This window comes from Sander lucioperca, chromosome 17, assembly GCF_008315115.2.
Source record: "Sander lucioperca isolate FBNREF2018 chromosome 17, SLUC_FBN_1.2, whole genome shotgun sequence".
Lineage (NCBI taxonomy): Eukaryota > Metazoa > Chordata > Actinopteri > Perciformes > Percidae > Sander > Sander lucioperca.
The window spans coordinates 31523965-31539214 of NC_050189.1; the positions used below are offsets into that span (position 1 = coordinate 31523965).

Below are 15250 nucleotides of genomic sequence, written 5' to 3' on the forward strand. Positions count from 1 at the left end.
CCAAAAGGATCAAAAGATGGTGCCGCAGAATGGCGACACGGTGTGTTGGTGCGCTCTGTTTTGTTTTGTTTTGTGTTTTAACTTTGTTTCTTGCGATGGTACCCGTATCTCACCGTTACCTGGAATATTCCTCTCTAACGTGCGCTCTCTGCCCAACAAAGTAGAGGAATTACAACTGCTGTTGGGGGGAAACAGGGACTTTTCTTCATCTGCTGTTTTGTGCTTCACGGAGACGTGGCTCTGTGGATTAATACCGGACTCTGCGCTGCAGCTGGCAGGCTTCTAGCTTTTCAGAGCGGACAGAGACACGGACCTCTCCGGCAAAACTAAAGGTGGAGGAATCTGTTTCTACATCAACAGCGGTTGGTGCAACGACGTGACAGTGATCCAGCAGCATTGTTCTCCTGGCCTGGAGTATTTCATCATAAACTGTAAGCCTTTTTATTCACCCCGTGAGTTCCATTCATTCATTCTGGTCAGTGTTTACATCTCACCGCAGGCCAACGTGCAGGACGCGCAGCGCATGCTTGCCGACCAGATACTGTGTGTGGAGCGAACCGACCCGGACTCCCTAGTTATTGTCCTTGGTGACTTTAATAAAGGGAACCTGACTCATGAACTCCCTAAATATAGACAACATATTAAATGCCCGACCAGAGAGGAGAACATTCTGGATCACTGTTAACACCACAGTCAGGGATGCTTATCACGCCGTCCCCCGTGCTGCACTTGGTCACTCTGACCACGTCATGGTTCACCTGATCCCCGCCTACAGGCAGAAACTAAAGCTCTGCAAACCTGTAGCGAGGACATCAAGGAAGTGGACCACTGAGGCTGTGGAGGATCTCCAGTCGTGTTTGGACTCCACTGACTGGGATGTGTTCAGGACTGCTACCAACAGTCTGGATGAGTACACAGAGGCTGTGACGTCATATATAAGCTTCTGTAAGGACTGCTGTGTTCCATCAAGCACCAGGGTGAGTTACAACAATGACAAACCCTGGTTCACAGCCAAACTCAGAAGGTTAAGGCTGGCTAAGGAAGACTCGTTCAGGAGTGGGGACAAAGACAGATTTAAAGAGTTAAACATCGGTACTCTGAGAAGCTCCAACGCCAGTTCTCAGCTAACGACTCTGCGACTGTCTGGACAGGACTTAGGCAGATCACCAACTACAAGCCTAAAACCCCCCACTCCTTCAATGACCGACACCTAGCCAGCGACCTGAACGAGTTCTACTGTCGATTTGAAAGACAAAAGGACAGTCCTGACACCATCCCCCACGACACCTCCCTACAGCTACAGCCACTGTGCATCACCTCCACCTCCCCCACCTCAACAGGGTCGTGGCCCCCCCCACCAATGCCCTCCTTAAAGGTCCCCTCCACCTCCACCCCCCCTCCCACCTCAGTGACGACTCTCTCCATTCACGAGAGGGACGTCAACTGACTCTTTAGGAGACAGAATCCCAGGAAAGCTGCTGGACCGGATGCTGTCTCCCCATCCAGCTTGAAGCACTGTGCTGATCAGCTGTTTCCAGTGTTCACAGACATTTTTAACACCTCACTGGAGACATGTCACGTGCCAGCCTGCTTCAAGACCTCAACCATAATCCCTGTCCCCAAGAAACCAAGGACCACAGGACTTAATGACTTCAGACCCGTCGCCCTGACCTCTGTGGTTATGAAGTCCTTTGAGCGCCTTGTGCTTTCACACCTCAAAGCCACCACCGACCCCCTCCTGGACCCCCTGCAGTTTGCCTACAGAGCCAATAGGTCTGTAGATGATGCAGTCAATTTGGCCCTCCACTACATCCTCCGGCACCTGGACTCCGCAGGAACCTACGCCAGGATCCTGTTTGTGGACTTCAGCTCTGCCTTCAACACCATCATCCCGGCTCTGCTTCAGGAGAAGCTCTCCCAGCTAGGCGTGCCTGACTCCACCTGCAGGTGGATCACTGACTTCCTGTCTGACAGGAAGCAGCATGTGAAGCTGGGGAAACACGTCTCCGACTCACAGACCATCAGCACCGGATCCCCCCAGGGCTGCGTTCTTTCTCCTCTGCTCTTCTCCCTGTACACCAACAGCTGCACCTCCAGTCACCAGTCCGTCAAGCTTCTGAAGTTTGCGGACGACACCTCCCTCATCGGACTCATCTCTGATGGAGACGAGTCCGCCTACAGGTGGGAGGCTGACCACCTGGTGACCTGGTGCAACCAAAACAATCTAGAGCTCAACACTCTAAAGACAGTGGAGATGGTTGTGGACTTCAGAAAGAACCCAGCCCCACTTGCCCCCATCACCCTCTGTGGCTCCACAATTGACACTGTGGAGTCTTTCCGCTTCCTGGGAACTACCATCTCCCAGGACCTCAGGTGGGAGCTGAACATCAGCTCCCTCGTCAAGAAAGCACAACAGAGGATGTACTTCCTGCGGCAGCTAAAGAAATTCAACTTGCCAAAGACAATGATGGTGCACTTCTACACAGCCATCATTGAGTCCATCCTCACATCCTCCATCACCATCTGGTACGCTGCTGCCACTGCCAAGGACAAAGGCAGGCTGCAGCGTGTCATTCGGTCAGCTGAGAAGGTGATTGGCTGCAATCTGCCGCCGCTCCAGGACCTATACGCCACCAGGACTCTGAAGCGTGCTGGAAAGATTGTGGCTGACCCCTCCCACCCCGGACACAAGCTCTTTGAGCCACTCCCCTCTGCAGGAGGATGAGGTCCATCAGGACCAAAACCTCACACCACATAAACCGTTTTTTCCCCTCCGCCACTAGCCTTATTAACAAGGCCCGGAACCCACCCTGACTCTCTCCAAACTTCTCCTCTGGCTCCTCATGCCACTGTACCTACTCTGCTGTAGCGTTCCTTTTTACTACTGTTTAACTTATTTTACTATTTATTTAAATGTATTTTATTGTTATTAATACATACTGTGTGTATATGTTTATACTTATATTGTTTATATTCTTTTTATCCTTCTTATATTTGAATGTGTGACATGCTCCAACAACACCATGACAAATTCCTTGTATGTGCAACGTACTTGGCAATAAAGCCCTTTCTGATTCTGAAAAGCATGAGACAGTGTACCTTCTGACACAGTACATCTGTCACACACTGGGGAAACTGAGGGATATATTCTATGTAATCTGACTTTGGAATAGTGTAAGCGATGGACAATCTTAAATTGAATTAATTGGTGTCTGCTGTTTATAGAGCAGGAATGAATATTAGACAAACAGGTGTTCCACATGGATTCAGATAGTTCCACACCCAACTCTTCTCTCCAAGTATCCCTAGTTTTCACAGTGTGCGCAGCAATACAGTCATCAAATAGACGTACAATTCTCGAAATAAGACGCTTGGAGAAAGGAGGGCTGTTACAAATATCATAAATTTCATGCTCCAGGGGTAGATTTTGAAAATCTTCAATTTGCCTAACCTGCAAATACCGAAAGAAATGGGAATTAGAGAGATTATATTTTCCTTTTAGTTGGTTGAATGATGCAAATTTACCGTCAATGTACAGATTATTAAGTGAGACCAAGCCCTTCCTTCTCCAGTCATGGTACGATATGTCATGCCAGGGAGGCAGAAAACTATGGTTAAAGCATATAGGTGTTTGTACTGATGTATTTGGTAGTTTTAGAAAGCACCTAGCCTGGTTTAAAATTCTTACTGACTGTTTTACCACAAAGCATAAATTCTTATAGGACTCTGGCTTTTTAAACTTGGAAAATAACATAGCTGGCAATGAAGAGTTATTCACAGAGTTGGCCTCCAAGCCACAAAGGGGTTGCAAGCGTCTGATTATCCAAGGATCCCTGTTGCCAGAACATTAATGCCCTAACATTGGCAGCCCAGTAATAGTGTTTAAATACAGGCAGGTCCAACCCTCCCTCTAATCTAGACTTCTGCAAGTGTGCCTTTGAAATCCTGGCATTTTTGCCATTCCAAATATAGGACAGGATAATTGAGTCCAAGTTTTCAAAAAAGGCTGCGGTGAGATAAATGGGGAGATTTTGACATAAGTATAAAAATTTGGGAAGGGAGATCATTTTAATTGAGTTTATGCGTCCGATCATTGATAAGGGAAGAATTTTCCAACATTCAATATTTTGTTTTAATTTTGAAATAAATTCTGCAAAATTTAATTTAAATATTAGTTTTGGATCCTTAGGTATAGTCAGACCAAGGTAGGTGAAATGATCATTAACTATTTTGAATGGGATACTGAATGGGAAAGAGGCACAAACTCACTCTTTGACCAGTTGATCGTGTACCCTGATATTTTACCAAAAGACTCAATCAACTCGAGAAGAGGGGGAACTGATTTTTCAGCATTGTATAAATACAATATTACATCGTCAGCATATAAACTGATAAGCGTCTCCACCCCTCCAACCTGAAGTCCCTTCACCTGTGGGTGCTCTCTTATTGTTACAGCAAGAGGCTCCAGTGCAATAGCAAAGAGCGCCGGAGACAATGGACAGCCTTGCTGAACTGAGCGTTGCAAAAAAAAGGGGGCTGACCAATCACCATTCGTCAGAACAGAACAGCACTGTTTTGCATATATCAGTTTCACCCAAGAGATAAAAGTTTCCCCGAATCCGAACCTGCGCAGTGACTCAAACATATAAGGCCACTCGACCTGATCAAAAGCTTTGTGTGCGTCAAGGAACAAAGTAGAAGCTCCATTAATGCCACTAAAATCAGAGTAAATAGTATTGAGCAGCCGCCTGACATTAGAAAAGGAGAGTCTGCCGGGAATAAACCCTGTCTGGTCAAGATGGATGATAGAAGCCTATCTAGTAGCCAAGATTTTAGTTATTACTTTACGATCAAAGTTTTGAAGCGCAATTGGCCTAAAACTTGCAGGGTCGGTTTCGTCTCTGCCCTTTTTTTAAATTAGAGAAATGTTTGCTTCATAGAGGGTTTTTGGCAGTTTTCCATTATTTTTAGAATTATGCATCATCCTGGGCATAAGTGCTGCAAGAATATCACAAAATCTCTTATAGAATTCTGCGCTGTAACCATCAGACCCAGCAGCCTTGCCTGATGGAAATGACTTTATGGCGTTGATGACTTCCTGCAGTGTAAAGTCTGAATCAAGACATTTCGCAGCAGCATCACTCAATTTGGGCAATGATATAGAGTCAAAGAAATCATTCAGATTGGATTGTGAAACACTGTGTTTGGAGGAGTAAAGCTCAGAATAGAATTCACTAAAACGATGGTTTATATCAGAAGGATTGATTAGAAGAATGCCTGTTTTAGACTTAATTCCACAAATTGTTCTTGAAGCCTGGGCACTTCTAAGCTGTTGCGCTAACAGTTTACCAGGTTTATCCCCAAGGTCAAAGTGTTTCTGCTTCAATTTCAAAAGTAAGTTCTTAACTTGGTCACTCATAATATCATTGTATTCATATTTGAGCTTCAATATCTCTTTATAGTGATCCGGTGATTTAGAATTTTGGTAAGTTCTTTCCAAAATGGGAAGAGCGTTGTTAATTTCAAGTAGCCTCATCTCTCTCTCCTTTTTAATGGCTGAGGTGTAGGAGATTATATCACCACGCAAAACGACTTTTAATGTTTCCCATAGGGTCAAGTCCGACACTTCACCATTATCATTCAGTTCTATAAAATCTTTCAATTTAGAGGTTGTATTCTTGACAAAGTTGTCATCACTTAGAAGGTTTGGGTTAAAGCGCCAAAAATAAGTCTGTTTTGGGAGGGAAATATTTAATGATATTGCTAAGGGGCTGTGGTCAGAAATCAGAATATTGTGGTATTTGGAATCGGTGACTTGAGAAATAAGGTTAGAGCTAGTCAAAAAGTAATCAATCCTACTGTAGGATTTGTGAATATTTGAATAGAATGAATAGTCTTTGCTTGTAGGATGCTGAATCCTCCAAATATCCACTAGATTCCTAGTTTTCAAAAGGTTGTTTAGAAGCTTTACAGATGCGATTTCAGGTGCTGATCGTGTAGATAATCTATCTAAGGAAGGATCCAGATAGCAATTAAAATCCCCGGCTATTATTATGTTTGAGTCACTATCGTCTGGAAGCAGATCAAAAACCTTTCTGAAAAAATTGGGCTCATCCGTATTCGGACCATATATATTAAGCAGGGTTAATGAGAACGAGTTTATCGTACCAGAGACCAATAAATATCTACCAAGAGGGTCATTGTTAACAGAGGTTACCTGGAATGGGATATTTTTTCGAAACAATATTGCCACACCACGGGCATGCGAGGTAAATGATGATTGATATATCTGAGATACCCAATTGCATTTCAACCTATGTTGCATAGCTGTTTTGATATGGGTCTCTTGCAAAAAAATTATATCCGCAGAAAGAGATTTCAGGTGTTTAAAAACTTTCCCTCTTTTGACTGGACTACCAAGCCCTTTCACGTTCCATGAAATCAGTTGTAAATCATTGCCTCCTACATGCATTTTACCTTGTACTTGAGTCATTTTGAAAAAATGCGAACAAATACAAATGCTGTTGTTATACCGAATGCAAATGAGTAAAACGTGCATCTGAGCCAAACAAGAACAACAATACAGTCCCACAACCACCCCACCTCCCTCACTTCCGCGTCCCCCGAACATGACGCGTATCTTCCCCTCTTGTTCAAAACAGGAGCTGCTGGGCAAATAGTAGGCCGGACCCGGGTAGCGCAAAACAAAGTAAACTATTCCTTTAAAGGAAATTGTCCTGCGCCCTGGTGTATTAATAATTGTTATATGTCTTGGCAGTCACTTATTGACACGCAATTCGAAGAATGGTCAACAGTGTGGCGCATTTAGCACAGAAAAGCGAACACGCTCACCTTGAATAAAAAATAAAAAATGACCATCACATTTTTTTAACCATCTGCCGAAGCGCTACGTTCCTGTAATGAACGAGCCGCCTCAGCTGCCGCTGGATCGTTGAAAACCTCCAGAGTATTCTTCTTCTCATCCCAGTAAACATGAAGCCTGGCCGGGTAGCGCAGGTGATGTTTGACTCCTCCGTCTCTCAGGGCTTTCATCACATCTCGGAAGGCACGGCGCTGGCTCATCACTTCACTAGTATAATCAGGGCCCGCCGCTGATTTGGACTGCAGAGAGCGATGCGCACGATCAACTTTCACTGGATGTGGAAAGTGCTGTTTACCTAGCAGTTCAGGAATAAGTTTGGAAACAAAATCAGTTGGTTTTCTTTCTTCTGAATCTTCTTTTATACCAACAATCTTGATGTTGTGTCTGCGGGACCGTGCCTCTAAATCTAGTAGTTTGGCTTGAAGCTGGCTGGCGTACTTTGTTAAATCTTCACATTTGGTTTCAAGCACTTCCACACGCTCTTCAAGTGCACTGGTCGTTTGCTCTTGACTGGCCATGCGGTTTTGCAGGTCAGTTTGCACGGAGAGCACAGACTGAAACTTGGTGTCAAAGGCATCAAAGCGTTCATCAAGCCACCCCAGAATCGTCTCTGACATTTCCTTGCACATTTCCTTGCACATCTCGTACATGCGGGTTTTGTCTGTGGACATAATATCTGAAGCGGAAGCCGGAGGTTTAGCAGAGGGCTCGTTGGAGCGGCTATCATGAGCACTAGCCCCGCTAGCATTAGCACTGCTGATGTAGCCATCGATGGTCTTGGACTTCCCAGGAGGGTTTCTTTGCCGCGACATTTTCAGATTAGCGAAGTTCAGCGGATGGGATAGGCGAGCGAGCAAAAAATATTAGCTCTTGGACAGTTTTATCGTGGTGTTCGGTGATTCTGCATAAGTTGCGGTGGAGAGCACAAGCTAAACACGTCTACATCCTACGCATGCGCACTAGTGCGCCCTCATTTTGATGATAAAATGATGATGATAAAGTTTACCAATTGGAATGTGAAAGGACTTAACCATCCTATTAAACGCACCAAAGTCCTTGCTCACCTTAAACTCTTGAAAAGTACTAGCTTTCCTCACTGAGACTCATATGTGTGGGTCTGACTATATTGGCCTGAGGAGAGGCTGGGTGGGGCAGGTGTACCATTCGACTTTTCAGGGTAAGGCCAGGGGTGCTGGGATTCTGATTAACAAATCAGTACCATTCGTATCATCTGAAATCAAATCAGATCCTAATGGGCGTTTTGTTATTGTGGTTGGTAAACTCTACAGTTTGCCTGTGACGTTAGCTTGTGTTTATGCCCCAAATTGGGATGATTCTAAATTTATGAGTAATTTCCCGTCAGGTATACCATACTTAGACACTCATCAACTTATACTGGCTGGTGACTGTAACTGTGTAATGAGTCCCTTATTGGATAGATCTTCCACTCCCGTAGTCGCTAGATCAAAAATGGCAGAATACATAGAAGACTTTTTACAATGTTGTGCGATGTTTGACCCATGGAGATACCTTTACCCTACAAAGAAGGAATACTGTTTTTTTTCACCTGTTCACCACACCTATTCACGCATAGATTACTTCTTCATACATAAAACCCTACTGCCTCTGGTGAATGCCTGCGATTACAGTAGTATAGTGATATCTGACCATGCCCCTGTAACACTAGTTTTGACTCTGCCCATCCATAGACCTAATAGATTCAGATGGAGGCTCAATTCCCTCCTTTTGCCCTCTGTTAATACTTACATAGACATATTCTTAGAAACCAACTCAAATGATGAGACCTCCCCTTCATTGCTCTGGGAGACCCTTCAGGCCTACCTGAGAGGGAGGATTATCTCCTTCAATGCCAGTATCCACAAAGCGCGAATGGCCAGGCAAACAAAACTTTCTGAACTTATCTCTGAGGTGGACGAAGTGTACGCTACTGCCCCAACCCCAGAGCTATATAACGAATGTTGCACCAGGCTGAGTTTGACATGCTTTCAACTGGACAGGCAGAACGGGCTATGTTAAAATCTAGACATATGTCCTATGAATACGGGGAGAAACCAAGCAGGGCCCTTGCTTACAGTCTGAGACATACTTCCACTAGTCATGTCATCGATCAAATTTAATCTAACCTCCTAGATTCCCCTACTCCACCTCCTCCCTCCTCCCTCCTACCAACCCACTTTGTCAACTATTTTGTAAAAAAGATAGATGACATACGCTCTTCATTCTCCAACACACCTTCTAAAATCACCTTACCATTCATCACATCCAGTACTCTTTCCTCTTTCACCCCTTTATCTCCAAACCAAATTCTTACTTTGATTACCTCTGCCCGCCCAACCACCTGCCCCCTGGATCCTATCCCTTCTCACCTTCTCCAGTCCATTGCTCCTGACCTCCTTCCTTTCCTCACCCATCTCATTAACATCTCCTTGTCAACTGGCTGTTTCCCCGATGCCCTCAAAGAGGCAAGAGTGACCCCACTGCTCAAAAAACCAACGCTCGACTCCTCTGATGTAAATAACTATAGACCCGTCTCCCTTCTTCCATTTCTATCTAAAACTCTTGAGCGTGCCATTTATAATCAACTCTCTACCTATCTCCACCAGAACAATCTTCATGATCCCCACCAGTCTGGCTTCAAGGCTGGCCACTCAACAGAAACTGCCCTCCTTGCTGTCACTGAGCAGCTTCACATCGCTAGAACAACCTCTCTCTCTTCCATCATCATCCTTCTGGATCTTTCTGCTGCCTTTGACACAGTGAACCACCAGATCCTCATTTCGACACTCCGAAATCTGGGTGTCTCAGGCTCTGCGCTCTCATTGCTCACATCTTACCTGGCCAACCGAACCTACCGGGTAACCTGGAGAGGATCTAGCTCAGAACCTTGCCCACTCAAAACTGGCGTTCCTCAGGGATCAGTCCTGGGTCCCTCCTCTTTTCTCTGTACACCAACTCTCTCGGGTCTGTCAATCAGTCGCACGGCTTTTCTTATCACAGCTACGCAGATGACACCCAACTAATTCTCTCCTTTCCTGAGTCTGAAACTCAAGTAGCAGCACGTATCTCGGCCTGTCTGACTGACATCTCTTCTTGGATGTCTACACACCATCTGAAACTCAACCTCGACAAGACTGAGCTCCTTTTCCTTCCAGGGAAGGGCTCTCCTACCCAAGACCTGACTATAACAATTGACAACCAAGACTGCTAGAAACCTGGGTGTAACACTTGACGACCAACTCTCCTTCACTGCTAACATTGCTGCAACCACCCGATCATGTAGATACATGCTGCATAACATCAGAAGGATACGTCCCCTTCTAACGCAGAAGGCGGCTCAGGTTCTGGTTCAGGCTCTAGTCATCTCACGTCTAGACTACTGCAACTCCCTCCTGATTGGCCTGCCTGCATGTGCCATCCGACCCCTGCAGCTCATTCAGAATGCAGCAGCTCGATTTGTCTTCAACCTCCCCAAGTTCTCTCACACTATACCGCTCCTCCGCTCTCTTCACTTGTTACCAATTGCGGCCCGCATCCACTTCAAGACACTAGTACTTACATACAGGGCCACGAACGGATCAGCACTCGCTTACATCCAGGACATGATCAAACCATATACCCCAACCCACCCCCTTCGTTCTGCATCTGCCAAACTGCTTGCTGCCCCCTCACAGCGAGGGAGAACTAATCACTCAACGAAATCCCGACTGTTCACTGTCCTGGCTCCCAAATGGTGGAACGAGCTCCCCATCGATATCAGGATGGCCGAAAGCCTACACATCTTCCGCCGAAGGCTAAAACACATCTCTTCCGACTACACCTCGGATAAAAAATAAATAAATAAATAAATTCTTGAACCTGCACTTTCATATGTCTCTTTGTAGCTTTGCCTATTTAAAGCTAATGTATTTGCACTTACTACTTGTTGTCTGGAGTTTGAACCTTCACAGTTGAAAGCACTTAATTGTAAGTCGCTTTGGATAAAAGCGTCAGCTAAATGACATGTAATGTAATGTAATGTAATGTAATCTGAGTCAGGATTATTACCAAACCCAACAGACATCAATAAACAGTTTTGTGATTTTTACTCTAATTTGTATACATCTGAACCTCCCACTGATCTGAGACTAATGGATATTTTTTTATAGATCTAGATATCCCTACAGTGGATGAAAAGTTAAGGAAATCTTTGGATAGCCCTATCTCTTTAGAAGAAATAAAAAAGCCATCACATGTATGCAAAGTGGGAAATGTCCAGGACCTGATGGCTTTCCTACAGAGTTTTATAAGAAGTGCTCAGCAAAATTAGCCCCCTTACTCAAAGCTGTGTTTGATGATAGTTTGGATTCTCAATGTCTCCCACCAACTCTACGCCAGGCATCAATATCCCTTCTTCTTAAAAAAGGCAAGGACCCCCACAATTGTTCCTCTTACTGCCCAATAAGTCTTCTTAATGTAGATGTGAAGATACTGGCTAAAGTATTGGCTCTCCGTCTTGAATCTGTTTTGCCCACCATTGTGTCTTCAGATCAAAGTGGATTTATAAAAAATAGACATTTATTTTTTAATGTCAGGCGTGTATTCAATATCCTTTACACGTCGTCCACCTCTCAGCATCAAGAAGTACTTTTAGCTTTGGACGCCGAGAAGGCTTTTGATCGTGTCGAGTGGAATTATTTGTTTTCTGTTCTTAAGCGGTTTGGCTTTGGAGACACTTTTATTTATTGGGTCAAACTGTTGTACACTTCACCTCTGGCTTCCGTCAGAACTAATGACACTTATTCAGCGTACTTTCCTCTTCAGCGCGGGACTAGACAGGGTTGTCCACTGTCTCCTTTGCTTTTTGCATTGATAATGGAGCCCCTTGCAGCCATCATTAGGCAGCGTACATATATCAAAGGGATCTTCAGAGCAAATCAGGAACACAAAATTTCTTTGTATGCTGATGATGTCCTTCTCTATATATGTGACCCTCTTATATCTATTCCACATATTATCACCATCCTTAAAGACTTAAAGTAGTTTCTCAGGGTACAAACTCAACCTTGTTAAAAGCGAGCTCTTACCGATTACTACGGTTGCCACTCAGACCCCACTTCATTCTCTACCTTTCAAAGTGACTAATAATAGACTTGAATCAATCCTTGAAACCCCACCTGAGGTGAAGGGAACAGTGTCAAGGTTATACACAACGATATTTGAAATGGAAGGTTCCTTATTGTCAATAATAAAAGAAAACTGGGAAAAGGATATGGATGCTAACATAACTGAAGATCAATGGTATGACATAATTCAAAGAATTCACTCTTCCTCCATTTGTGCGAGGCATAGTCTCATTGAGTTTAAGATTGTACATAGGCCTCATGTCCAAGGATAAACTAAAATATTTCCAGGGGTCGACCCTATTTGTGACAGATGTAAGCAGGCACCTGCCGCTCTGTTCCACGTATTTTGGTCATGTCCTAGTTTAACAACTTTCTGGTCCTCAATATTTGAAGTATACTCAGCGATTTCAGGTTTAACTGTTGATCCCTGTCCTTTCATTGGACTTTTTGGCGTTCCATCAGAGGACCTTCCTTTACAAAAGTCACAGCTAAGCTGTATAGCCTACTCCTCCCTTTTAGCTCGGCGACTCATTTTTTTAAATTGGAAGAATGACAAACCCCCTTCCTTTGGCAGATGGATCTATGATGTCATGTTTTTCCTTAAGATATAAAAAATTAGATACACACTAAATGGATCAATGAGAAAGTTTGATGTGGTGTGGCAACCTTTTATTTCACATGTGGAACAACTTACAATGCACCTTGGCTCTGGATAGCGATTGTTCAAGATGACTATGTAACTACTATGTGGACTTTTTCTGTGTAATGTAGAATTTTTTTATTTATTTATTTTTTATTCATTTTCCCTGTCTTTGTCTTAAGTGTTTACTGTTTTTGTGTATTTGTCTGAAAGCACAATAAAAATACGTTGACCAAAAAAAAAAATATATTAAATAGTTTTTTTAAAATAATATAACTATATTATATATTTGCTACAGAAAATAAGATATGATGAATCATACAACATAACAAACCTCAGAAACCAGTGATTGGATCAAAACAGCTTTCTGATGACATAATTAAAAAACATATTATGCATGACAATGTGTGTAGTTTTGAAATTGAGTTGACCAATGCAGAGGATATAGAAAAGCTTCTTTTAGCACTCAAGAGTGATAAGCCTTCTGAGGTGGCTAATCTGGATAGCAGATTACTGCAGATAACAGCTAAGACTGTGGTCAAGCCCTTAAGTCATATTTTTAATTTATGCTTTGATAACTGTGTTTTTCCTCAGTTGTGGAAGATTGCAAAGGTTATTCTACTTCCCAAAAACAGTAAAGAGCTATTTATAGGGTCAAACAGCAGGCCGATCAGTATATTACCTGTCTTAAAGGGGTGATAGAATGCAAAACCGATTTTACCTTGTCATAGTTGAAAAATGACAGTTTGGAGGGTAAATAGGACATACATAGAATCTCAAAATCCCATTGACACCTCTGCAAATCTCACAATTTGAAACTGCTGCTGAAAACGGGCAAATCTCAACAAAGCTAAAAGTTGACATCAACTCCTCAACTCCTAGTCTTTGTCACGCCCCAACATTTGCATAGGCTACACCACTGACCTGAGGTCAGCTTAGTCTTCTGAATCTAGCTAGGTCACGCAGATCTCCAGAGGTCTGCTATTTCATTACTAAATTCACTTCTGAGACTTTTTTATGCGAAAAGTCAACTATATAGAGGTCAAATACGGGCCGTTTTACAAAAATTGATGGCTAATTGCAAATTTTGTCCGACTGTGTGTCGCAGTTCAGCAGGAGCTCAGCAGGAGCTCAGCAGGCTAACGTGACAGCGGCCATTGCTGCCTCGCCGCCCGGCGTGTCCTTCTTCACAGACCCCCGGCTCGCTGTGAGCAAGATGGATCTCCGTCACTATATCCACCTATCCAAATAGGGCCATAACACAGGGATGCATAAGGGCCCATAAAATAGCAACCGGGCAATTTTCAGCCCAGTCAGTGTTACATATCCTATTAGGAGACCTTAAGGAACAGTGTGAAATACCCTATATAATCAATTATATCACCCATTTAAGCAAATTACTGGAGGGAATTGCATTTAAGCAGATTCAGCATTATTTTACAGTAAACATCATTAACTCGGATGTTCAGCATGCATATAAAGTAGGATACTCTACAAGTACACTTACATACTAGCTGCCCTAACTGATGATTGGCTAAAACAAATTGACAGGAAGTCAATTGTAGGAGTTGTGCTATTAGATTTCAGTGCAACCTTTGATATTATAGATCATAAGCTACTACTACTCATGAAGCTATGTGCTTATAAATTCAAAGATTCTGCTAAAAATTACTTGTTTAATAGATAACAATGTGTGATATTTAACGGCACCATCTCAAATATGGAGACTCTTCAATGCGGTATTCCACAAGGACGTTGCCTTGGCCCTCTCCTTTATTCTATCTTTGTAAATGATATGCCATATGTATTAAAAAATGCAGGTATGGCAATCTACGCAGATGACACTACAATGTACACCTCTGCAGGGAATGTCGAACAAGTCAATAGGCTGCTGCAACAGGAGTTAATTGTTGATAAATGGGTCTCAGAAAACAAATTAAAAAAATGAATGTTTCAAAAACAAAAAGTATAATATTCGGCTCAAAGCATGCATTAACGTCGGACCACAAACTAACTGCCTTTCATTGCAGGGTATTGCTGTCGAACAGGTAAAAGTAGCTAAATTGTTGGGTGTCAGGATCGATGGAACATTGTCATGGACTATTAATATTAACAACATAGTGTCCAAAATGAGTAGAAACATATCCATCATTAAAAGATATGCTTGACTGTTGACAAAGTCAACAATTAAGTTAGGAACACAGTCTCTAGTCTTGTCCCATCTAAACTATCACTCTATGATCTGGTCTAGTGTGTCAAAACAGGAGCTTGTCAAATTACAGCTCACTCAAAACAGAGCAGCTCACCTTGTTCTTCGTTGCCCCACAAGGACTAATGTGGAAGAAATGCATACAGGCTGTCATGGATGACAGTAGATGAAAGACTAGCATGCAGCCTGGTGGTATTTTTAAAGAATATTTGTACATTACGTAAACCCACCAACCTGTTCTCGCAGCTATTACCTACCAATGATAGACATGGTTATGATACCAGATGGCTTTTCTCTGCCGTTGCCCAGAACCAATGCTCTTTAAAAAAAATGGTAATATATAGAGCTGTAACAGCCTCCCCTCACATTTAATCCTAATGGGAAATACTTCAAGC

At 43.3% G+C, this 15250-nt stretch overlaps 1 protein-coding gene across 1 annotated transcript in view; it reads left to right on the top strand.

Moving 5' to 3' along the window:
• The window catches only part of adam19a (ADAM metallopeptidase domain 19a), a 349292-nt gene that overhangs the window by 257308 nt on the left and 76734 nt on the right, over window positions 1-15250 (top strand). The gene's annotated exons all lie outside the window — the stretch shown is intronic.